At 39.4% G+C, this 25,024-nt stretch overlaps 1 protein-coding gene and 1 pseudogene across 2 annotated transcripts in view; one reads left to right on the top strand and one right to left on the bottom strand.

The window, feature by feature from the left end:
• Window positions 1-25,024, top strand: part of PACRG (parkin coregulated) — a 582,476-nt gene that overhangs the window by 209,763 nt on the left and 347,689 nt on the right. The gene's annotated exons all lie outside the window — the stretch shown is intronic.
• LOC117096910 lies at window positions 18,565-18,949 on the bottom strand (annotated as a pseudogene).

Below are 25,024 nucleotides of genomic sequence, written 5' to 3'. Positions count from 1 at the left end.
TTTAGAAGAAAAACTTAAGACAGAACTCAAACTTAGTGCCCCACACTCTGTTCTAGGCAAGGCAGAGATTGAGGACCCCCTTCTCCTTGGCTCTCTGACTTCTATTTTGTTTCCTACTCTTTATATCTGACTGTCATTAGTGGATGGTTCTTTACGTTCTCTCTCTCTCTCTCTTTCTCTCTCTCTCTCTCTCTCTCTCTCTCTCTCCCCCCTCCTTCTCCCCCTCTCTCTCTGTTTCTCTCTCCTGCCCATTTCTCCTCTGTCTCTCTCTCTCTCTGTGTATGTGTCTTCTTTCTCTTCTTCCTCTTTCTGTGTGTGATGTTTCTCTCTCTCTGTCTTTGTCTCTGTGTGTCTCTTTTATCTCTCTTTGTCTCTCTGGGTCCTCCCTATTTGAGTCCAGAATAAAGCAAATGGAGTAAGTGGAATGTTTCCCTATGAATCAGACGACAGCAGAAACGGATTTGTTTTTCATAAGACTTGAAAGTCTCATGTGAAGCTCTCCCGCTCTGCTCCGTGCCTGGACCGGCTGCCGCTGTCAGCAGGCCTTGTTTCTCACCAGCAGCAGGGGCATGTGACAGTTGCTTTTTCTGCTTCGGGTTTGATTTTGTGGGTGTTTTATTATTGGACGGGTGAAATGTTATGAAGGAAGATGACAACAACAGTTTTTTGTCATATTGGCACGCAGGGTCATTACTGTACATTCGTAATGTTGGAGAAATGAGTTTTTACTGGACTATCAGAAACTACAGCACAGGATATAATGAATGTGTCAGAGCTCAGAATTTGCTTTTAAATGAAATTACATGGACAAATGTACACGTCCTTAATGAATGTAGTCACTGTGTTTTTCTTCCTGGCATGTGTGTGTTTGTATATATGTGTGTTTGTGCATGTGTGTGTGTGTGTGTGTGTGTTTGTGATCATGCATACACAAAATCCAGTATCTTCCACCCAGTGTCCCCACAGCTTCCAGCCTTTTGGGGTTACCCTATTCTCTAATACTAAAGAGAAACTCAAGCCCTCATCCCACAGACTGTGAGAGATTGAGTGGCTTGTTTTCCTCCTTCCTCTCTCCAGTAGTCCCAAGGATTTTTAGGATGTTATTTAATTTCTTCTGGCTACCTCCCTGTGACTCCCTGTTCTGTTGGATTCTCAGTCCTTCTTTTGCCTCTTGTATCCAGCACATGACGTCCCCCTCCATGTGTGCCACGTGCTGCCCTGGATTCTTTCATGCCCCAAAGTACTACTAGTGCAAGATCCTACATGCCACACACTTTCACTGGAGGTTTGGGGAAAGGCGTGGCGAGTAAAGCACATCACAGTGAAAGGAAATCAAATCAGAGTAAAATGAAATCTTAGACAGCAATGCCCTCACAGTTCACTTGCATTTTCCCGGCAGGAGTTTTTGGGTGACTTTATTGTATTGTTGCTGTTGGTTTTGCCTGCTATGCCTCCTTTAAGCCTCTCTGACTATTCCACACTCTCCCCACACACTTTCTTTTTAAATGTTAATTAGCTTTATTTAATCATTCTACATTGTAGGCATATTTCAAGACATTGTACCCCATAAATATATACAAGTATAATTTGTCAATTAAAAACCTAAAAAAAAATTAAAATGTAGTGGCTGAAAAGAATAAACAGGAATCAAAAAAACCATGTTAGAGATGATTGTTAAACTCCATAAAAATTATCGGTTTGAACTTTAAAAGAAAAAAAAAAGCCAGTTGCTTCTATTACTAGTTTGAGCTTTGCTCTACCCAGCTGTAAAAATTCCTCCCTTTCTATAATAAATGTCCACTCACTCTCTCACTAGCTGCCAGATTCTAATCCGAAGCTGCTATTCTTTTCCATGTCAAGCACTTGAGCTATTCAACCCTTACCTCGGACTAGAATCTAAGCCACCTTTGCAGAACCAAAATTGAAGCTTTGCTAGATAAACAGTCTAAAACTCCTTGTCTAACCTTTCTCACCAAAAGAAACCTCTATGGAATTTTGAAGTCACAGTTTCTTTAACATGATCAAAATCTTAGGCAAGTTTCTTTAATCAGGGTTAGAGTAGAGCTATTCTCTCCGCATCCTGAGTAAGATCCAGGGGAGGGAGGATTGTTATCAGTGTGTGAAAATTATCACCAGTATTGCTTTCAATATGACTTCCTGTCCCCGATCTCTCTTCTTCAGGGATTCAAATAACAAAGTTTAGTAGACCTTTCGTTCTGCTTCGTCCATCTCCTACTATGTTTACTTTTCGTTCTATTTTTTTCTCTGCATTTATCTGAGTATTTTGTACTGACACTTCATCGAGTTCTTTATTCCCCTATTCACTGTGGATAACCAGCTCCGAAACCTATATATTAAATCCCTGATTTCAAAATATTATAGTGTTTTTCCATTCTAGTATTTGTATTTGATTCTTTCTATATGTTCCATTTCTTTGGAACTGGATGGGAACTCTTCACCTTTTCCTCTTTTTGAACATGTTTGTCCTAATTGAAGCCCATATGTTATAATGACACCTCATTCGCCTGTTGATTACTCTGAACTGTCCAATTGTTTTCTTGGCTTTCAGTCATTTGGTTTTGGCTTCTGGCATGACTTGTAATATTTGATTGATTCAGTGCCAGAAATCATGTACGGCTAACTGGAGGTATCTGGCACTTGCCTCCTCCACAAAGAAGAACCAAAATGGTGAGTAGATAATCAAACTTTGAATGGATTATCTAAGAAAGACACTGGAATTCAACAAAGAAGTGACAGGACACGCCTAAGGCAAAAAAGGAGAGAGAAGCAAGACAGCCAGCTCAGCTGGGATTGGCCAGGAGCCCAGAGAAGCTCCCCAGTGCAGGGAAAGAGTAAGTGAGAGACCCCCGGCTGACCACATTCCCACTGTGGACTTCTGCAATCCTAGTGACTCAACCCCTGCAGGCTCTCAGACTAACACGGGGAGCTGCCTGGAAACTCTGTGACAGCATTGCTCGGGAGAAGGAGTTCATGCTGGATCCCACACACGCCCCTATGTCTTAAGTGGCTACAACAAAGTGTCATTTTGAGAGACCAGCCCCCAGCAGATGCATCCTGTTCTGGGGACCCACGGCCCCACATCTTTACATCCCTGAGCCCCATTGATATCCCCCATCCGTAGCTGCCACCACTGCTGGCTGCTGTTACCAGGGCCAAAGTACCAGCCCTTGGCCGCACTCTCACCACCAGCAGCAGTGGGCTGTTGTGCATTTGTAAGTGCCCTGAGGACAAGCCACCCTGTCTGCCACCACCACCAGGACAGTATGCTGAAGTGCATACTCCCCAGCTGCCTGCTTATGGCTGCTGCCACTGAAAAAGCAACCCTGCCCTCCTCAGTAGTAGGGCCGCAGTGCAGCCTCTGGTGCCCCAACCCAAGCATTTCACTGGGGGCCTGGGGATCACCCTGTCACTGCCTACCACAGCCAGTGCCTGCAGGCACCACCCGGGGAGCCTGAGGACAGACTCGCTTGACTTGGCTCCAGCACATCCAGTGCCTGAGCTCACCGTCTGGTGACCTGAGGATTATCCTGCCCTGTGCACCATTGGCACCTGAGCAGCTCTCCCAGGGACCTAAGGACAGGCTTACCCAACCTGCCACTACCACCGCAGCTGGCACCCACCCGCATGTGCTAGCTGTGGGCCTGAGGATTGGCCCACCCAGTTCATTGCAGCCACTACAAGCACCAGCATGGACCACTTGGAAACTAGAGCATTGTCATGCTACTACTAGTGCCGTTGCCCACACCACACCTGCCATCCAGGTGCCCGAGGACCCACCCACCTGCCCAGCCCACTGCTGACACCAGAGAAAGCCACCTGGAGGCCCAAGAATTGCCTGTCTGGACCCACTAGCACTGGTACCAGCATAGCCTACCCTGAGGCTGAAGGATGGGCATGCTTGGCCCCCCACTGCCACCACTGGGGCCTGTGGACTGGCCTACCTGTCATCCTTATGTCAGCAAAACTTTACCATAGCTTCTAGTGATAACTACCCTAAGCCACTGAGGAAATTACAGACACAACCGATGCTGTTTACAGCCAAATAAATCATACAGAAACTATACTACTGCATATATCCAGAATCAAAGCCAAAGTGCAGTACCAAACCAACATCATAGGTACATCTTGAGAAAAAAGTCTTCTCCTAGCAAGAAAATTCAAACAATTGGAGAAGCGACCATTGTGTCAGATGTGCACATATCAGTGTAAGGACACAAGAAACATAAAAACGTGGGGAACTATGACACCTCAAAAGAAATACAATAATTTTCTGGCAACACATTCTGAAGAAAACAAAATTTATGAAATCCTGGGAAAAGAATTCAAAATAGTTATTTGAAAGGAATTCAGTGAGAGTGAAAGAACACAGATAAATAATACATATAAATCAGTAAAGCAATTCAGGATATGAATAAGAAACTTACCAAAGAGATAGATATTATAAAAAGAATCAAACAGAAATTCTAGAACTGAACAATCTATTGAATGAAATTTTAAAATATGTTTGAAAACTTTAACAGTAGACTAGATCAAACAGAAGAAAGAATTTCAAAATCTGGAGACAGGTCTTTTGAGATAACCCAGTAAGACGAAAATAAAGGAAAAAGGATAAAAAAGAATGAACAAGGCCTTTGTGACATATAAGACACCAAAAGTGTCCAAATATTTGAATTTTTGGTGTCTCAGAAGGTGAAGAAAAAACAAACAAACAAAAAGGGGTAGAAAACCTATTTAGCCAGCTATTAGCTGAAAACTTCCCAAGTTTAGAAAGATATTTAGACATACAGATGAAAGACATTTACTGATCCCCAAATAGAAAGTGTAAAACCTATGGGTAAAGCACACACATAAATAGAAGACTCAAATGTTACCACTGCAGAAAACCAACAAACCACAATGCTAAACATTAACAGAGGAAAAAAAAGATATAGAAAACAAGCAGAAATCAATGAATAAAGTGACAGCAATAAGCCTTCACATAGCAATGATAACTTTGGATGTAAACTGATGAAACTTTTCACTTAAAAGTTACAGACTGACTGAAGGGATAAAATACATAACCCAACTATATGTTGCCTACAAGAGACTAATCTCATCTGTAAAGACACATATAGACTGTCAGTAAGTGATGGAAAAAAATATTCCATGCTAATGGAAACCAAAAATGGGCAGGAGTAGCTATACTTATATCAGATAAAATAAGCTTTAAATAAAAAACAGCACAAAATGAAGGTTATTATATAATAATAAAGGGATCAATTCAGCAAGAGGGGTAACAATTTTAAACATATGTGCACCCACCACCAGAACACTCAGATATGTAAAGCAAGTATTAGTTTTAAAGGGAGAGATAGAGTCCAATACAATAACAGTTGAGGGCTTCAACACCCAGTTTCAGCACTAGACAAATCGTATAGACAGAAAATCAACAGAGAAACACTGAATTTAAACTACTTTTAGACCAAAGGGACCTTGGGTATTTATAGAATATTTCAACCAACAGTTGCAGAATACACATTCTTCTCATCAGCACATGGAACATTCTCCAGGATAGTTCATATATTAGACCTCAAAACAAGTCTTGACAAATTTTTTAAAAATTGAAATCATGTCAAGTATTTTCTTAGACCACAATGAAATCAAACTAGAAATCAGTAATGATGAACTAGAAATCAATAACAATGGAAACTATTCAAACATACGGAAATTAAACAACATGCTCCTGAATGACCACTGAGTCATGGAAGAAGTTAAGGAGGAAATTAAAAAATATCTTGAAACAAATCAAAGTCAAATGCAACATACCAAAAGCTATGGGATACAACAAAAGCACGGTTGAAAGGAAAGTTTATAGCGATAAATACCTGTGTCAAAAAAGTAGAAAGATTTCAAATAAACAATCTAATGATGCATGTTGAGGAACTAGAAAGTCAAGAACAAGCCAAACCCCAAACTAGTAGAAGGAAAGAAATAGTGAAGGACAGAGAAGAACTAAATGAAACAGAGACAAAAAAATACAAACGATCATCAAAACATTGTTTTAAAAGATCAACAAAATCAATAAACCACTAGCTAGAGTAACCAAGAAAAAAAAAGAAAAACCCCAAATAAATAAAACCAGAAATGAGAATGGAGACGTTACAACTGATACCACCAAAATGCAAAAGATCATCAGAAACTATTATGAATGCTTATACACTTACAAACTGGAAAACCTAGAGGAAATAGAAAAATTCCTGGACACATACAGGCTACAAAAATTGAATCAGAAATATAAAACCTGAACAGGCCGGTAATAAGATTAGATTGAAACAGTAATAAAAAGTCTCCCAGCAAAGAAAAGTTCCACATCTGAGGCTTTACTGCCCCATTCTGCAAAATCTACAAAGAAGAACTAACACCAATTCTCAAACTGTTCCAAAAAAATCAAAGAGGAGAGAATTCTCCTTAACTCATTCTATGAAGCCAGCATTACCTTTATTCCAAAACCAGACGAAGATGGAACAAAAAACAAAACTATAGACCTGATGAACATAGACACAAAAATCCCCAACAAAATACTAGCAAACCAAATTTAACTGCATATCAAAAAGATAATATACCATGATCAAGTGGGATTTATCCCAGGGTGAAAGGATGGTTCAACATATGCAAATAAATAAACATGATATATCAAATCAACAGAATGAAGGACAAAAACCATATGATCATCTCAATAGATGCAGAAGCATTGGATAAAATTCAACAACTCTTTATAAAAATTCCCAGGAAACTAGGCATAGAAAGAATATACCTAAGGCCATGTATGACAAAACCACAGCTAACATCATGCTGAATGGGCAAAAGCTGGAAGCATTCCTCCTGAGAACAGGACAAGGATACCCACTCTCACCACTCCTATTCAACATGCTACTGAAAGTCGTAGCCAGATCATCAGGCAAGAGAAAGAAATAAAAGACATCCAAATAGGAGAAGAAGCCAAATTATCCCTTTTTACAGATGACGTGAATACACACACACACACACCACACACACACACACACACATACACACCCAAAGATTCCACCAAAAATCTCCTAGATCTGATAATAAATTCAGCAAAGTTGCAGGATACAAAATCAACTTACAAACATCAGTAGTGTTTCTATTCACCAATAATAAACTAACTGAGAAAGAAATCAAGAAGGTAATCCATTTACAATAGGTACAAAAATAAATAAACTACCTAGAGATAAATTTAACCAAGGAGGTGAAACACCTCTACAAAGAAAACTACATAACACTGATTTAAAAAAGTAAAGAGGACACAAACAAACAAAAGTCACCCATGCTCATGGATTGAAATAATTAATATTGTTAAAATGACGTTATTACCCAAAGCAATCTACAAATTGAATGAACTCCCTATCAAATTACTAATGTCATTTTTCACAGAAATAGAAAATGTAATTATAAAATGTGTACGGAACTGAAAAAGAGCCTGAATAGCCATAGCAATCCTGAGCAAAAAGAACCAAGCTGGAGACATCACACTACCTGACTTCAAAATAAACTACAAAGCTTTAGTAACCAGAACAGGATGGTATTGATATAAACACAGATGCATAGACCAGTAGAACAGAATAGAGAATGCAGAAATAAATCTATATGTTTACAACCAACTGATTTTTGACATAGGTGCCAATAACACACATTGGGGGGAAAACACACTCCTCATCAAATTGTGCTGGCAAAACTGTTTAGAAGGGTGAAACTAGACCCTTATTTCACACCATATGTAAAAACCAATCCAGTATGAATTGAACACTTAAATGTAAGACCTGAAACTAAAAACTAGAAGACAACAGAAGGGGAATGCTTCAGGAGATTGGTCTAGGAAAAGATTTTATGGCTAAGACCTTAAAACCATAGGTAAAATAAAAATTAAAAAAAATAGACAAAATGGACTATATCAAACTGAAAAGCTTCTACACAGCAAAGGAAACAACAGAATGAAGAGACAGCCTTGAAAATGAGAGAAAATATTTGCAAACGATTCATCTGACAAAGGACTAGTATTCAGAACATGCAAGAAACTCAAACAAGTCAACAGCAAAAAAACCCTAATAATCCAATTTTAAAATGGGCAAAAAATCCAAATGAACATTCCTCAAAAAAAAAAGACTAACAAATGGCCAAGACATATACAAAAATGCTCAACATCACTAAGTATCGGGGAAATGCAAATCAAAACCACAATAAAAATATCATCTTACTCCAGTAAAAAATACCATTATCAAAATGTCAAAAAATAAATGCCAGTGAGCATGTGGGAATGTAAATTATTATAGACAGTATGGAAAACAGTATGGAAGTGTCTCAAAATTTTAAAAATAGAATTACCATATGATATGGCAATTTTACTACTGGGTGTTTATCCAAAAAAAAAAAAAAAATGGAAATTAGTATATCAAAAAGATATATGCACCCCATGTTTATTGCAGCACTACTCACAACAGCTATAAATCAGCATAATTATTCTTCAATGTATGAATACATTTAAAAAAGTAGCATGTATACATGGAATACAATGGAATACTATTCAGCCTCGAAAAAATGAAATCATGTCATTTGCAGCAACATGAAGGGACTAGGAGGTCATTATGTTAAGTGAAATAAGCCAGACACAGAAAAATTAATAGTGCATGTTCTCCCTCATATGTGGGAGCTTAAAAAATGTTGGTTTTATGGAGGTAAAGAGTAGAATTATAGATACCAGAGACTGGGAAGAATGTGCAGGTAGTTGGGCAGGAATTAAGGGGTTGGTTAATGGGTTCATACAATTACATAGGAGGAATACATTGTAATGTTCAGTAGCAGAGTAGGGTGACTATAGTTAATAACAATGTATTGTATATCTCAAAGGACCTAGAAGAGAGGAGTTGAAATGCTCTCAACTCATAGAAATGATAAATGTCTGAGGTGCTAGATACTATAAATACCCTAGCTTGATCATTACACATTCTATGCATGTAGCAAAATATCACAAGTACCTGATAAGTAGGTACACATATTATGTATCAAGTTTTAAAAAGAAAATAAATAAACTGTGTATGAAAAAGTTTAATGACATTATATTTCCCCAGTGATACATACTTTTGAATGAAAAATAGAGTGAGGGCAGTAACTAAGTCAGATTGTTGGAGGCTATGATTTAAGTTTTATGAGGGTTGCTGTATTTCCCATTTCTCTTACTCCTAGGGCCCAGCTCTGAAGAGGGCTGAACTGGCAGGTGTTTACCGGGTACTAAAATATCTTAATTTCTGCTTAGATTTTTAGCCTTTTAACAGATGCTGTCTGCATGGTTTCTGGGCCTCTCTCCTGGGATGTGGAACTGAAGAGCGGCAAATGTCTTTAAGGGAAATTGTATTAGATGAAACATAAAAACTCTGATCAACTTTGGTCTTGAAAGAGGTTTTGATTTTGCAATGTTATATATTTTACACCTGTTTTAAAATAATTTTTAGCGTTTTTTAAAAAATTAAGAAATCACATTATGAGTCCTTGTGAAAAATGTTGTTTTTCTAAGTTAAAGTTTTTGTTTCCATTTTTTCTTTGAACATTTTAATTTTTATGTATTAACTTTTACTGATATGATACAGTAATTATTAGAAGTAGTTAAACAGATCATATTTTGTACAGTAAATTGCATGCCTTCTCTTCTCCAAATTAAAATAAGGTTTTGGATATATGTTCATGATTCAAAATTTGTTTCAGTATTTAAAGCACAGTAATCCTTTCAAGTCTATTTTTCTTGGTAAATGAATTAAAGGAAAAATACTACAAATATCTAATTATTCCTCAATTCGTACAAACTGATTTTTTAAACTTGTAAAATGTATATGGGAAAAAATCAATATAAACACTGAAAAAGCGCTTTCGGTTTAGAAAGGGCTAATAGTTAAAAAGAAAAACCTGGACAGAGTGGGCAAGATAAACCAGTTGATGAAAATAAGCTTGTTCTAGCAAATTAGTGAAACAAGTGAACGAAGATTGGGGACTGCAGTACAGCTTTTTAATTAATATAAAAAATTTAAAACAGATGGAATGTTTAATTTGTCTCTGAATATGAGATGAAGGATTTTACCCTCTTTAGGTGAAATTGAATCTTGTATGTAACATAGATGGTTTGTGGGTGTGTATTTTCCCTTTAAGTTGGGATTATTTGTTTCATGAACAGAAGTTCTCTGAAAAGGAAGTAGGAGGAAAGCAACTTTATTCCAGTGAACAGTTTGCAAACTGGGGAGACACAGCTTGTATTGTAATGCAGTGGTGTTCTAGAGCATAAAGAAAGGATTTGGGCTTTGTAGCAAAAGCTACAAAGGTAGCTCCCAGGTTTCCTATCAGGTCTATTTATGCAAATGAAGGATTGAAACTCGCTTACTTCTTATTGGTCAGCACAGCTGAGCTGTGATTGATCAATATAGCTGAGCCCTAATTAGTTGATACAGCTGAGCCCAGACTGGCACAGGCAGGAGAGCTCTGATTGATTGGCCTCCAAGCCCCAAACCAGAATTCTCTGTCAGATATTTCTTTCAAACAGCAGTTGGCGGGGAGGGTTCCCAGCTACAGTCTATTTTATCACCAAACATAGGAACTGGTTTGGCTTCACTGCAGAAAGGTAGGTCCTGTGATGCGTCCACAACGTCTTTCTGAGAACAGAGTACCTGACCATTCCTTCTCACAGCTGTTGCTGCCTGTTTCTGTTTTTACTTTGAGCACCTCAGTTGGCCATGCAGAGTCCGTTTTGTCTATCTGCTGGGGCCACACTTTAACGATTTATATTTTAATTTCTTTTTATTTTAAAGATTTCATCAGTTACAGGGGTGCAAACATTCCAGGGATGGTAATTCAGTATTTCTTTCAGCTGATGGTTTTTTAAAAGGGCCAGTCTGTTTAGTTGTTTGCTGTCGTTGCAGTCTTACCAGGGAGGGGAGCACTAGCAAGAGAGCTGGGAGCTTCCTCTAGCAGCCAACATAGCTTTCCTGGTCTTAACCCATCAGCTTTGCTTGTGCCTCCAAGAATTCTCTTCTGCTTTCCAGGTTTCTGCTGCTTAATCTTAGGAGAGAAATGCTCTGTGCATTTCTCAAGCACAGAAATGAGATTTGTCCTTAAACAAAAATGTCAACAGTTCCCACGTAGCTGAACCTGAAATGACAGGGGTAATGATCCTTTATCTTTACTTCTCAGTCATGAAAGAGAGAGACTCATCTTCTAGTAAATTAGCTCTTCCCTCCGTTTATTGTGAGAAATTATGTATTTAGTTGCTTATGCAGTCTCTTATTATAAGACAGTGCTACAGGAAGAATATGACTAAAAAAATCACACAGCACGCTATTGTTGTAGATCATGAAACAGTTTGAAGCTATTTACGTCTAGTTTTTTTGCTTTTCAGCACCTAGGTATTCAAACTTAGGAACCCCTTGTTGTACACAGATTACTAAATTTTCATATTATAACCCTTTCCTCTTTAATGTAAAATATCCTAAAAGAATCTTCCATCAGAAACCACTTTAACAACACCTAAGGAATTGGGTGGTCCAATAGATAAATAGTACCGTTCCACAGGGAGTGAAGTTCACGTCCAGCCTCAAGTCTAAATTAAATGAGCTTGATCGTATCTCTTCAGTCTCTTGTGAGCAGCAGTCCAGAATACTGAACTGTATGAATAATTCCACAGTTTGGCATGATTGATAGTCTCGGCTCAGGAGAGTCCCCGAATTGAACTAACAACCACACTAAACTGTATCGCATCTTTAGAGGAGATAGCCCTGTTTAGTGAGGGCTCAGTTACATGAAAAGGCCATGGTAAGTAGCATGCATCATCCTTAGTCTGGGATGAGGTAGAGAATGGCTTCCAGCTCTGCTCCTGGGCACATCATTGAATCAGGTTGTACAGCTCAAATGGCACCAAATGATTTATTTTCTTCTTTTGGGCTACCTCTAGCTTTGACGTTTTTGCATGTGATATGGTATTATATCTAGTGATAAATATGTGAATTTTTATTGCTAAATAATTTGTCTCTAGCAATGATAAGAAATATCTGTATTTCAAATATATATATAAAAAAATCCCCATGGCTGTAGTTGTGTGCATTCTTTGGCATACAAAAATTCATTGCATTTATCTACCTCCTATTTAGCTATTTTTAAAATATTTTGAGTGGTGAAACCTGGGAATTCAGGGAAGTGTATTGCTTTATTTTAAAGAATCACAAGTGTCATAACTGCGTTAAAATTTTACTCTCCTTATAACCTATATTTAATCAATCATGTTCATTGACTTTTAGGCTCTGTAGTAACAGAAGTTAAGGAGGAGTTTAAACAGAAATATATAAAAGGTATAGCTTTAGCAATCTGTATTATTTAATATTTTAAAGTTTTTATTAAGCTTTAACTGAACAACAGCTACTTGCAATGTTCAAGCTTATTAATTCGGTTATGTAAATGACATAGAAAACTTCTTTTAATGTATGTAGACCAGTCTCTGGAAGAAAACTTAGAAGATAATACTGTTATCTAATGATTATTAAATAAAATAAACCTTTTTTTCTGAAAGGCAACATGAACAAAGCAATACATTTTATCTAATAAAAGTAGAAAATGTAAGATTAATTGCTTCCAAAAATGTTAGGGTTCATATGACCTTGAGATTATTCTCTGACTGACTGTCAAGCTAACATATCAGAGAGCAGAGATTTTTCCTTGAAACTGTCTAGAACTGCCATAGTACTTGACTGACAGAGCTTGCTGTCCTCTCGCTCTCTTTCCCAATCTGCCCCCCCCACTTTCTCCCAGCCCCCTTTTCTCTCTCTTATTGTTCCACTAGCAAATGTTAAGCATCCATGATTACACAGGAAAGGACAGTGGCATATTCCCTTCTTAAATGTAAATTCACTTTTTCTCTAACTCTGTAGACTTTAGAGTGTACATTTAGGCTGTGGTTTGGTTCTACAAAAAAGCAGGCAGAAAAGCAGAAATGAAAAATACTATATGAACTTATCAATGCTGCCTTTTAAAAATCTATTAACTATCAAGAGGGAATATTAATGTAGAATCCCAATTTTTATTTTATTTTATATATATTTTTTGAGACAGAGTCTTGCTGTGTCATCCAGGCTGGGGTGCAGTGGCACAATCTCGGCTCACTGCAAGCTCCGCCTACCAGGTTAATGCCATTCTCCTGCCTCAGCCTCCTGAGTAGCTGGCGCCCACCACCACTTCCTCCTAATTTTTTGTATTCTTTTTAGTAGAGATGGGTTTTCATCATGTTAGCCAGGATGGTCTCGATCTCCTGACCTCGTGATCCGCCCACCTCAGCCTCCCAAAGTGCTGGGATTAGAGGCATGAGCCACCGCGCCTGGCCTATTTTTAGAAAATTCTATTATATAACTGAATACCTATAACCTCAATATTTTCCACATGGTTTTTATTTGCTAATTGAGTAGTAAATAAAACAATGTAAAATAATTGTTTTGCCTGTGGATAGGCTTATTTAAAAGTAATATCACCTTTACAAAGTGTGCATTCTTATTATATGTTAGAGTATCATATAACACTTTAGAGACTGATTTAATGTTTCAGTTTGTATGTGTTGCTACTAAACAGCTCAAAGCAATTGTCTAGTTTAATGTATTTCCAATTAATTTTTTAGCTGCTTTAGAAAACAGAATGATGCTTTGGTTATTTAGCTGTCAAAATAATGAAGCAGGTGTTTTGAAATCCCTGACCCTAGTGTTCAACATGAAAAACATGGGTAATGTATATAAATTTGTCTTTAGCTTCCCTTACTTAGACTTACAGGCTAGTAAAACAGTTACAAAATATCCTGAGTTTCTTTTTTTTTTTTTTTTTAATAACCTAAAGTTTCTCAATTTAGAATTGGTCGCTCAAAATATTTAAACATTATTTCTATAATTGCACAGCCCTTTAGCCTAAAACATTATCACCATTGTATTAGTATTTGTGGTGTCCAGAGCTGCAATTACACTTCCCACTAATTAATTTGGAGTGATGTTTTTTCTTCACCTTATTAGCATTCATTCATTAACTGAATACGTTTTGAGGCTTACTGTGTACTAGACATGTACTGGTTGAAGAAACTGTACTGATGAATGAAAATCTCATGTCAAGTAGCTTTTGGTGAGTATAGGGAGACAAAAGAGTAAGCAAATAAATGCAGTGTTAGAGCAAGTGTATTTTTTTCTCTCTTCACTCTGTACATTGGTTCATATAGTACTTTTTAGAGATCATTGTTGATTATTCCTGTCATAACTGGTTTTACCTTTTTATAAATTAAGTATTAGCCTGATATTAGTAGCTGAGAATACTAACAAAATGAGCTTAGGATGGTAATTAATCCATCGTGACAAACCAGTTGCAGACCAACAGCATCTGCTACTGCTGGGTAACTAGACATATATCAGATATTATGTAGAAAACCATTACTCCGTGTTCCATGTTAACGCACCTGGGTTTGAAATTAAGTTATTTTGACATTATCTGTAGTTGCTCACACTTTCAAGAAGGGAAGCTGCAGGCAAGTGAGATCAAGAAAGAAAGAAAAGGAACAAGAAAAAGCAAAAGGGGAGAGTGTGCTGACCGAGTGAGGTGGGTGGGGTTCATAAGCAGGATAGAGGGGAAGCATTTCAAATTCCCCTCGTGGTTTCAAAATCTGCTTTTGTTGTTGTTGTTTGGTTATGTTTTTTTGAGATGGAGTCTCTCTCTGTTGCCCAGGCTGGAGTACAGTGGTGTGGTCTTGGTTCACCACAACCTCCGCCTCCCGGGTTCAAGCAATTCTCCTGCCTCAGCCTCCCGAGTAGCTGAGATTACAGGCGCCTGTCACCACACCCAGCTCATTTTTTGTATTTTTAGTAGAGACAGGGTTTCGCCATGTTGGCCAGGCTGGTCTTGAACTCCTGACCTCGTTATCTGCCCACCTCGGCTTCCCAAAGTGCTGGGATTACAGGCGTGAGCCACCGTGCCTGGCCCAAAATCTGTTTTAATGTTCCTTTTATGTTTTCAGGGGAGACATAGAAATAGCATATGATTTATTGGTGATACTGATCCTGCCTCAACGTTTTGATATTCTCTTTGCTTGGCAGAAAGGAGGTTGAAGGCCCTTCTGATCCTAGTCGGCAGCAGCTGGGGGTTTACAGTCTTGGTGTCCAAGGGCCAGGTCTGGCACTGGAAATGGATGTGTGGGGCCCAGCCTGAATCACACCCCAGGTCCTTTCCTTCTACTGCTTCCATTTCCTTTTTGGACTTCTTTCTCTGGGGCTGGCAACGGGCTTGTATGTGTACACATGCCTGGGTGGACAGCTGGGCTCCACTGGGAGGTGGGAGGAGCCTGGGGACATGGCGGTGGGGGCAGAGGAGCCTTTGGACATGGTGGGAGGCACAGGAGCCTGAAGGCTTTTCTCCTGCTGTTTTCTCTTTGCTTCTCAGAGTAAACACATACCCTGTTGCTTGCACTGAGTCTACTATCCAAAGCAACCGTGTCTTGCGTTAAGATGGAAGATCAAGTGGAAGGCGATGCCAGTTAAATAGTCAGTAATATTTACTTGGTGCAAAACTGAGGCTCAAAGAGAACAAGCGCATTCGGTTTTAGAGAAAGGCAGAAACCCCAGAGACCAGCTGCAGACTTGCATAATGATGCATCAAGATCCCCAAAAGGTGGAGATTATTTTCTTTTGTCAGCAGGTTTTGCTGTTAGTCTATGGTGACAGTTTCCTTTTAAGTAGTTTAAGTTGCCAAATTACCCTTAATCAGCTTCACCACGGTCAGCAGCTTTGCCCCGCTTTACCAGGATGTTAATATAATGTTGGTCAGGTCAATGTTATTGTATTTGTTTCCCAGGGCTGCTGTGACACAGTACCACAGAAAGGGAGGCTCAAAACAGCAGAAATTGATTATCTCAAAGCTCTGGAGGCCAGAAGCCTGAGATCAGAGTGTTGGCAGGACTGTGCTCCCGCCGAACCCTGCAGGGCAGAATCCCTCCTCTCCTCTTCCAGCTTCTGGTGGTCTCAGTCAGTCCTTGGCTCGAGGCAGCATCGCTCCTGCAGCCGCATGGCCTTCTCCCTGTGTCTCCTCACACAGCCCTCCTCTGGGTGTGTCTCTGTGTTCCAACCTCCTCTGTTTGGAAGGACATCAGTCATCCTAGGTTAGGACCTGTCTAATGACCTCCAGTCAACTTGACTACATCTGCAAATAAGCTCTCATCATGAGGCCCTGGGGGTTAAGAGTTCAACTTAGCTGTTTCTGAAGGGGAGGGACACAGTGTAACCTGAATCAGTTTTCTGGGGTGTTCAAGTTGGAGTGTGTTTCTTTGTATCATTCATGACGTTTACTGCGTTTTTAACGTGGGTAGTGGGTAAATCTCACCTGATCTTTTTAGAAACACAAATACTTACCTTGTTGTCAGTAAAGGGTTAAAAAAAACAAGCAAACATAAGAACTAGTGATTTAGAGGTAGGCAGTAGAGTGAGACAGGCTTGAGCTCCAGCCTCATGTCTGCGACTCACTAGAAAATGAATTTGGGCTTAGCCTCCCTGGTCTCAGCATCCTCACCTGGAAAATGGATGCGTGGGGCCCAGCTCATGCTTCAACACATTCATAGTTTCAACACTTTTGAAGTGTTTATGCCTTCAACACTTTAAAACGATTTTCGGCTCCTCGATAAGGAAAGCACGCCTGATCCTGTCCCGAACACATTTAGCGCTCATGGAACCACCATAGGCCCTGCTGTCATGTTTTTTTGTTTTGGACGATCTCAAAATGAAATGAGAGTCGTGATCCTCATCTCATAAAGCTGAAGGGGTTAAACTACTGTATCCAAATGAAATACGTAGTGTAGTGTCTTGCACACAGCACTCTCTTCCTGATATGATTATCAAAGTCTCTGCTTCTAATAAAAGTGTAATTAGTTTTAGTACCATGTAAAAATGTGCTCCCGAATGCACTCTGTTACATTTCCTCTTTCTTTGCTTGTGGATATAGGGCATTTAACATGCTGCTTACCGAGTCACGGATGAGAAGACCTGAGCTCTTGCCCTGTTCGCTGTTGCGTAGGTGGCAGTAGGCTCACGTGGACATAGGCTGCAACTGGGAGGTGGGAAGGACCTGACGCTGTACTGAACACACGGAGTGGAAGGAGGGCCTGGATGTCAGTTTCCAGAAGCAAGAGGAGGGTGCAGAAAGCAAGAGTGGAAAATGGCAAAAAGATCTCAATAGTTAGGGAAGCAAGAGACCGGGAATCCAAGGGATCAGTATCAGGCGCCCAGCAGTGCCTGTGGCCAGGCGCGGGTGAGCTGATCTCGCTGTGTTCGGAGGCCCCAGGCTCAGAGGTGCATGCAAGAAATAATTGGGGGACATCAAAGCAGTTTGGCTTTAGTTATAATTAGAGTATGGGTAGGGCAGTAGCGAGACATTCTCAAAAAGGCTCATCAATGACACTGCTAGAGTTGCGTTGTTCGTTTTCAAGCGTGACCTGGCCTGAGCCATGACATTTGAAGAAGGGTTAGGCGGCAGCCTCTGTGATTGGATTTCAGAAACGTTAGGAAACTGCAGATAAAGACACTAATTCTTTTTACCTGGTACCTAATATCCTCAAATTTGAAAATATTGAATAATTTTGGCTGGTTGATAGTCTAAAAGTACTCTTGTGGAAAGGGAAACCCTTTAAGCTGTGATGAATCATTTATTCTCTGTGTGGGTTTGGATGAGGAAGAGGAATTTGGGCTATGGAGTGGGAGCTTGAGGGCATGAGGCATCTGACCTTGAAGCATTCCCAATGTAGGCCAAGGCCCAAACGTCCCCGGCTTTGTCTCCCCATCATTGGCTACCATGGCCATGAGATTAGGGACGGAGCTCTGCTCCTTCCTAGGACCACAAAAATAATGTTAGGAATGTTGGTAAAATCTTAGGTAGCACATACAAGCCATTCTAAATATTTCGTGTGGCTGAAATACGATGCATGTACAGTAAAAAAATAAAACAAAACAAAAAGCTTTTGCTCAGAGTTTGAGAAGATTCAGTAACTTGTCACCGTGTCTTCTCAATTTTCAATGACAAATGTTACTTCATGTAAAAGTCATGTGGCCAGGCCCGGTGGCTCACATCTGTAATCCCAGCACTTTGGGAGGCCGAGGTGGGCAGATCACCTGAGGTCAGGAGTTCGAGACCAGCCTGGCCAACATGGCGAAACCCCATCTCTACTAAAAATACAAAAAATTAGCCAGGAGTGGTGGTGTACACCTGTAATCCCAGCTACACTGAAGGCTGAGGCAGGAGGATCACTTGAACCCAAGAGGTGGAGGCTACAGTAAGCCAAGATCGTACCACTGCACTACAGCCTGGGCAACAGAGGGAGACTCCGTCTCAAAAAAAAAAAAAAAAAAAAAAAAAAAAAAATACTCATTGGGTTATTGGTTGTAAAGAAAAATGGCTCCAACTCTTTCCAGTAGTTGAATCTGTTATCATCATGTGTTTTTTTTTTTTAAGTCCTTTAATTTTTATTACTCAAAAAAGTGTCATTTTTTTATGTAGCTTTCTGACTCTGTGCTTATGCCTTCAACACTTTCACAATGATTTTCTGCTCCTCAATAAGGAAAGCGTGCTTGATCCTGTCCTGAACACATTTAGCCCCGTGAAACCACCATAGGCCCTGCTGCATGCTTTTCTTGTTTTGGACAATCTCATAAGAACTTTAAGTCTCACAGCACAGATCCCTCAAAGTCTGCCTGGGCACTTGCCGCATGCAGATTATTGGTGTTTTCTGGACCTTTTGGCATAAAGGTAGTCAATTCTATTACAAGGGGTTCGGGACAGCCTAGTTTTGCTAGAGCTGTTTTATAGGAAGCCTAAGACAGTACGTCACATTCTGGAGCATTCTGAGTGCCTGTAGACAACGTCTCTGGAAGAGCCTGTGTGTTTCTTGGGTCAAAGGAACATTTTGTGTGTTTTATTTTTATTTAACTGTTAACTTTTTATTATCCCACATCCATATAAAAAAGGATCATTTGGAAAGATTTTCCTTTTAAAATTAAGAATCTCAGAGCTTGAATTTAACCTTAGTTAGGAAATCTAACCTGAATTTTAAAACTCCATGAAGGACTTATATCTAGCCCCAACCCCAGTACATAGAGACACAAATAGAAATAAGCCGGACATAGACTCCCAGCCATTTGCTGGAGAAACAGGCCAGGTATATTACTTTGGGTGCAAAGCAAGGCGAGATGAAATTTAGTTGGAATTTCTATCGATGACACTTGAATTTCTTGTTTAAAGGTATTAACATTTTTTCACTAATGATATAACACATACTTATGCTTTAGTGAGAAGGGAAAGCTATTGAAATCCTGAGAATAATGAGATGTTTCACTACATGCACCACCTAGCCATCCTTTAGAACTTTAAGCAAAAGAAAATAAATTACTGAAAACAAAGAGCCATTAATTAGGCCAGTGTGGCTTATGAAATGTTTGGAGCTTTGGAGGTAGTGCTTTGCAAATCTAGCTGGCAAAAGGTTTTGAAAACTATGCCAGCCTTCAGATTAACTCTATTTTATGAAAAGAATGAATTTCAAATATTAATATTCTATATTAATATTTAAATATTCATTAAAAAGCCCATTTTTAAAATAGCTCAGATAAGGTGTTTTTACAGTCTACCTCATTTGTATGACAGACTGTTGCACACAATGGCTTATATACAGTTCTTGAAAAGGAAACTGAGATTCCCAAGCATACCAGATATATTTTTATGCCTTTAGACTTCTAAGTCAATCATATTTGGTAGGTCCTCTTAATGACCTGACCTATGGTGGCCATTTTCATGGTAGCGTCTGTTCCATTTATCCATGTGTAAAAATATGTTTTGCTTTTAACATTAATTTATTCACTTGACAAATATTTATCAAGTATCTATAATATGTTGGACATTGACTTCACACTAAGGAAAAAGCAGCAATCAAAATGCTTGGGATCCTTTGTTTATGGAGCTTAGATTCAGGTATTTGGAGGCAGACAATAAACAAAATGGGTACACATGTGTGTGTGTGTGTGTGTGTGTGTGTATAATTTTATAATATATATTATAAATATATATATTTATATTATATATTATATGTTATATATATAACATATATATTATATATATATAGTGAGAGAGAGAGAGGAAATCTCGCTTCATCACCCAGGCTGGAATGTAGTGGTGCAGTCATGGCTCCTGATGCCTAGAACTCCTGTCTCAAGCAATCCTCCTACCTCAACCTCCTGAGTAGCTGAGACTACAGGTGCGTGCCACCATGCCTGGCAAACTTTTTTTTTTTTTTTTTTTTTTTAGTGGAGATGGGGTTCTCATTATGTTGACAAGGCTAGTATTGAACTCCCACCCTCAAACAATCCTCCTGCCTTAGCCTACCAAAGCTCTGGGATTACAGGCATTAGCCACCATGCCTGGCCGACACATGGATATTATAGCTGGTGTATTGGAAGGCAGTAATTGTTAAAAGATGGATCGGGGAAGGGGGATAAGCAGTAGGGCTGGGGATAGGAACTTGTATAACTAGAGGGGTCAGGGTGAGCTTGCTGAGAAGGCGACATTTAAGTAAGGAGCTGAAAGAGATGAAGGTCCACCAGACGCACTCTGTGGGGGTGCCCACCATGCATGGAGAGGTGGGAAGGTCCGTCAGACGCACTCTCTGGGGAGACCTGCCATGCATGGAGGGGTGGGTCTGGTATGTTCTGCAAAGAGCAAGGAGGTCAGTGTCCCCAGCAGGAAGTCACTGCTGGGGCAATGGCCAGCATGGTCATGGGGCCAGAAGCTTTAGGCTATACAGACCATGATAAGGACTTTGGCTTTTACTATGAGTGATAAGGAGAGGCAGTCTAGGGTTTGAGCATTGAAATAACATGATCTGACTTATATTTTTGAAGGATCCCTTGGGATTCTGAGTTGAGAAGAAATTGGAGAGGAGCAAGTGTAGGAAAAAGGAGGCCATTTGGGACATAAGTGCATTCATCCAGGAGAGAGATGGTGCTGGCTTGGACCAGGGTGCAAATGGTACAGATGGTGAAATGTGGTTGGGTCTTGGACATATGAATGTTCCAGCAGTATGACAGAGAAAAGAACTCTGTATATATGCACCCAGTCATAACAAAGGTCTAATACCCAGAATCTATAAGGAACTTAAACAATTGAATGAGCATAAAACAACCCCATTAAAAAGTGGGCAGAGGACATGAACAGAAACTTCTCAAAAGAAGACATACAAGCAGCCAACAAACATATGAAAAATGTTCATCATCACTAATCATCAGAGAAATGCAAATCAAACCACAATGAGGTACCATCTCATACCTGTCAGAATGGGTATTACTAAAAAGTCAAACAACAATGGATGTTGGTGAAGCTGTGGAGAAAAAAGAAAGTTTATACACTGTTGGTGGGAAGGTAAATTAGTTCATTCACTGTGGAAAGCAGTTTGGAGATTTCTCAAAGAACTTAAACCAGAGCTACCATTTGACCCAGCAATCCCATTACTGGGTATATACCCAAAGGAAAATAGTGATTATATCAAAAAGACACATGTACTTATCTGTTTATTGCTGCACTATTGATAATACCAAAGACACAAATCAACCTAGGTGCCCATCAACAATGGATTGGATAAAGAAAATGTGGCACATATACACCACAGAATACTACACAGCCATAAAAAGAATGAAACTATTTCCTTTGCAGCAACATGGATGCAGCTGGAGGCCATTATCCTAAGCAAATTAACACAGAAACAGAAAACCAAATACTGCACATTCTAACTTATAAGTGAGAGCCAAACATTGAGTGTACATGGACGTAAACATGGGGACAACTGATACTGCAGACTACTAGAAGGGAGGAAGGGAGAAGCATGTGGGTTAAAAAACTACCTATTGGGTACACTGTGTTCACTACCTGGATGCAATCTATTCATGTAGCAAATCTGTACATGTACCCCTTATATCTAAAATAAAAGTAGAACTAAAAGGAAAGAGAGGACATTGGCTAACATAACTTAAAAGGATATTGCTTCAGACCCAGCTGGATCCAGAGACACAAACAATGTCATGAACATTCAGCCTCTTTTTCATTGTTCAGGTGTATTTTCTTTGGTGTTGGCTTCATTCTCAGCTAGTTTAACAGCACCGTCAGGAAAACATTTTCTCTTTCCCAGTAGTTAAGAGCCAAAGTTAAGACTGGAATGCATTAACCTGGTTTAGGTCATGTGCCCGTGCCAGAATCAAATACTGTGGCCATGGGAGATAGAATAACTTTTTGGCCAGATAAGGATTGCATACTTCCCTTGCTGTCTAAATTTTTTGCTGTCACTCATAGCTCTGTGAACCTATTTATGACACAGCACATAAATGTACTCAAACGAGGCAAGAAGGAAGTCACTGCAAGGTTTGCATCAGTAGCCCATGTGAAAGCTGCTCATAACCTTACGGATATATTGCATCATCCCTGTTACTTTCACAGTTTCAGGGGTTTCCATGAAAATGCTGAATGTTAAGATTGTTGTAGAAGCTTTCTAGAGGAAGAATAAGATTCCCCCAAATCCTGATTATCTCACTTGTAATTGCAAAGTATCCAGCCTCACTCCAAGGGTGTCACAGCATGACAGCAGGTGAAGTTGACCTTGTAATTAAACACAGTCTAGAGTTTCTGCTATCATGTGTCTATCTATAACTCCAACCCTGTATTTCTATCAGAGCTGCAGATCCGTCTCCTCCTGCATCATGACCTTTGTAATCCAGTGGTTGACCAGGCACCTGGATTACAAATGCAACTCATCTAGCACCCAAGTCTTCATCCTCTCCTTTTTCTTCACCACCTGTGAGTCTACCACACTCCACTCCACATCTGATCTTCTCATTTCCCCATTTTGAATGGTGGCACCACCTTCTGCCCAGTTACTTAGGACCGAAATTGATGAGTCAGCCCTAGTGTCCACCGTTTCCTCCACCACCTTCATTCCCACCCACTTCCTTAGAGTCCTGCCTTTAGTCTAGTGTCCTTCTAATCAGATCCATACCCCAAGCCAGGATGATGCATCTAAGCTGTGAGCAGAGGCATGTATTCCCATACGTAAAATGCTTTAGTGATTCTTCCTTCTTGGAGCACCTGAGGCTATCTGTGAGCTGGCCCCTACCTACCTCTGTGTCTTTGCTCACACTCTTTCTGCTTAGCAAATGGTTAGTGCTTCCACTATATAGTTCTTGTGGTTCCTTAATCAACCATCATTTGCATTATTGCTTACACTTTTGTTCCTCCTTGAATTTCCTTTTTTCTCTAGTATGTGTGATGAAAACCAGCCTGCTCTTCTGTCTAGGCTCAGGTCAAGTGTCCCATCTTCTCTGAACCCTTTTCTGGCCCTACCTCATTTAACACTCTGACACTTATGGGCCTCCACCTTATCTTGGGAAACTCTTCTCTCTGCCTCTGTACCGGGTTAAGGATTTTCGTCCATCTCTATGCCTGATGCCCTTTACCAGACTGTAAGCCCCACTGGAGGCAGAGACTGTGTCTTACTCATGCTTGTGCTCTCAGTGACTAACAGTCATTAGCATGTAATAAATGTTTCTAAAGTAAATGAGTACATTTGTTTTTCTGAGAAAGTTGCTGACTCCACTGTTTCCTCTGAAGGTGTAGTTGATGTGATTGGGCGATGTTATGGGCTGAATTGAATCCCCCCCAGTTCACACATTGAAGCCCCAAACCCCAATGTGATAGCATTTGGAAGAGGCACATTTTGGGGTAATTAAGTTTAGTTGAGGTCATGAGAGTGGGGCCCTCGTGATGGGATTTGTGTTCTTATGGGAAGAAGAAGAGGGACCTGGGCTCTCTTACCACCAAGTGAGGACAAAGGGAGAAGGCAGCCGTCAGCAAGCCAGGAAGAGAGCCCTCATCAGGAACCACATCTGTCAGCATCTTGATCTTGGATTTTGCAGCCTCCAGAACTGTAAGAAATAAATGCCTGTTGTTTAAGTCACTAGTCTACGGAATTTTGTTCTGGCAGCCTGAGCTAAGACAGGTCACATGCTACAAATGTATGCTGGGAGGTTGGAAGACAACCGATAGTGACTGAGGAACAAGGTAGACAGCAGCTTCTCTGAACTGCATTCCTGACAATGAGCATGCCTCTGTTCAGGTTACTATGAAAGCAAATTAACTTGGGTCTTGTGTTCCTCATCTCATAATTAGAGGACTTTGATTAGAAGACCTCTAGGATCACATTCTACATTTATAGATCTATGTTAGTTCTAATGATACTTGTTTTGCTATAATAAAATGAAGATGTCTAGGAAGGTGTAGGATAAAAATTGGAATAACTAAAAACTTAGTTATGAAAAGGAAGGCAAGGTTTTCTATAATTAATTGCTTCTAAAAACTACCAAAGATGCTTGTTTGGGCAGGTGAAGACAGGTAGGGTAATTGAAAGTATAAAAGATTTCCTTTGTTTAAGGAATGTAGTTGTTAATGACTAACTCTACACAACAAAAGATTTTTCCAAGATGTGGTTATATTAGACATTAACGCTGTTCACATCTCAAGTTAGCAAATATCAAAGTGTGGGATTTCTAATCTCTTGTCATGTGATGTATTTATAAGGTGCTGATAAAACTCTCATGGGTCACAAATTTATTACGTGAAATTTTCAGTTCAAAATCCTGTGTACATAATGACACAGAATAAAACAGAAGTACCCAGAATTAACATTTTAATATATAGTATAAATTTATTTGTGTCTATATAAATATCTATAAATATAAATAATGTGTATTTACACATTGTGTAATAAAATGTGTAAATTTATAATTATACATTTATTTAAATATAACTTATATTTAAATATAAAATTATATGTAAAAGTATAAATTTATAATTATAAATTTATTGTACTTTTATATATACATTTTAC

Source organism: Trachypithecus francoisi, unplaced genomic scaffold, assembly GCF_009764315.1.
Source record: "Trachypithecus francoisi isolate TF-2019V2 unplaced genomic scaffold, Tfra_2.0 Lachesis_group15, whole genome shotgun sequence".
NCBI classification, from domain to species: domain Eukaryota; kingdom Metazoa; phylum Chordata; class Mammalia; order Primates; family Cercopithecidae; genus Trachypithecus; species Trachypithecus francoisi.
The sequence above is the reverse complement of the archived record's forward strand: the minus strand, read 5'-3'. Positions and strand labels throughout refer to the sequence as shown.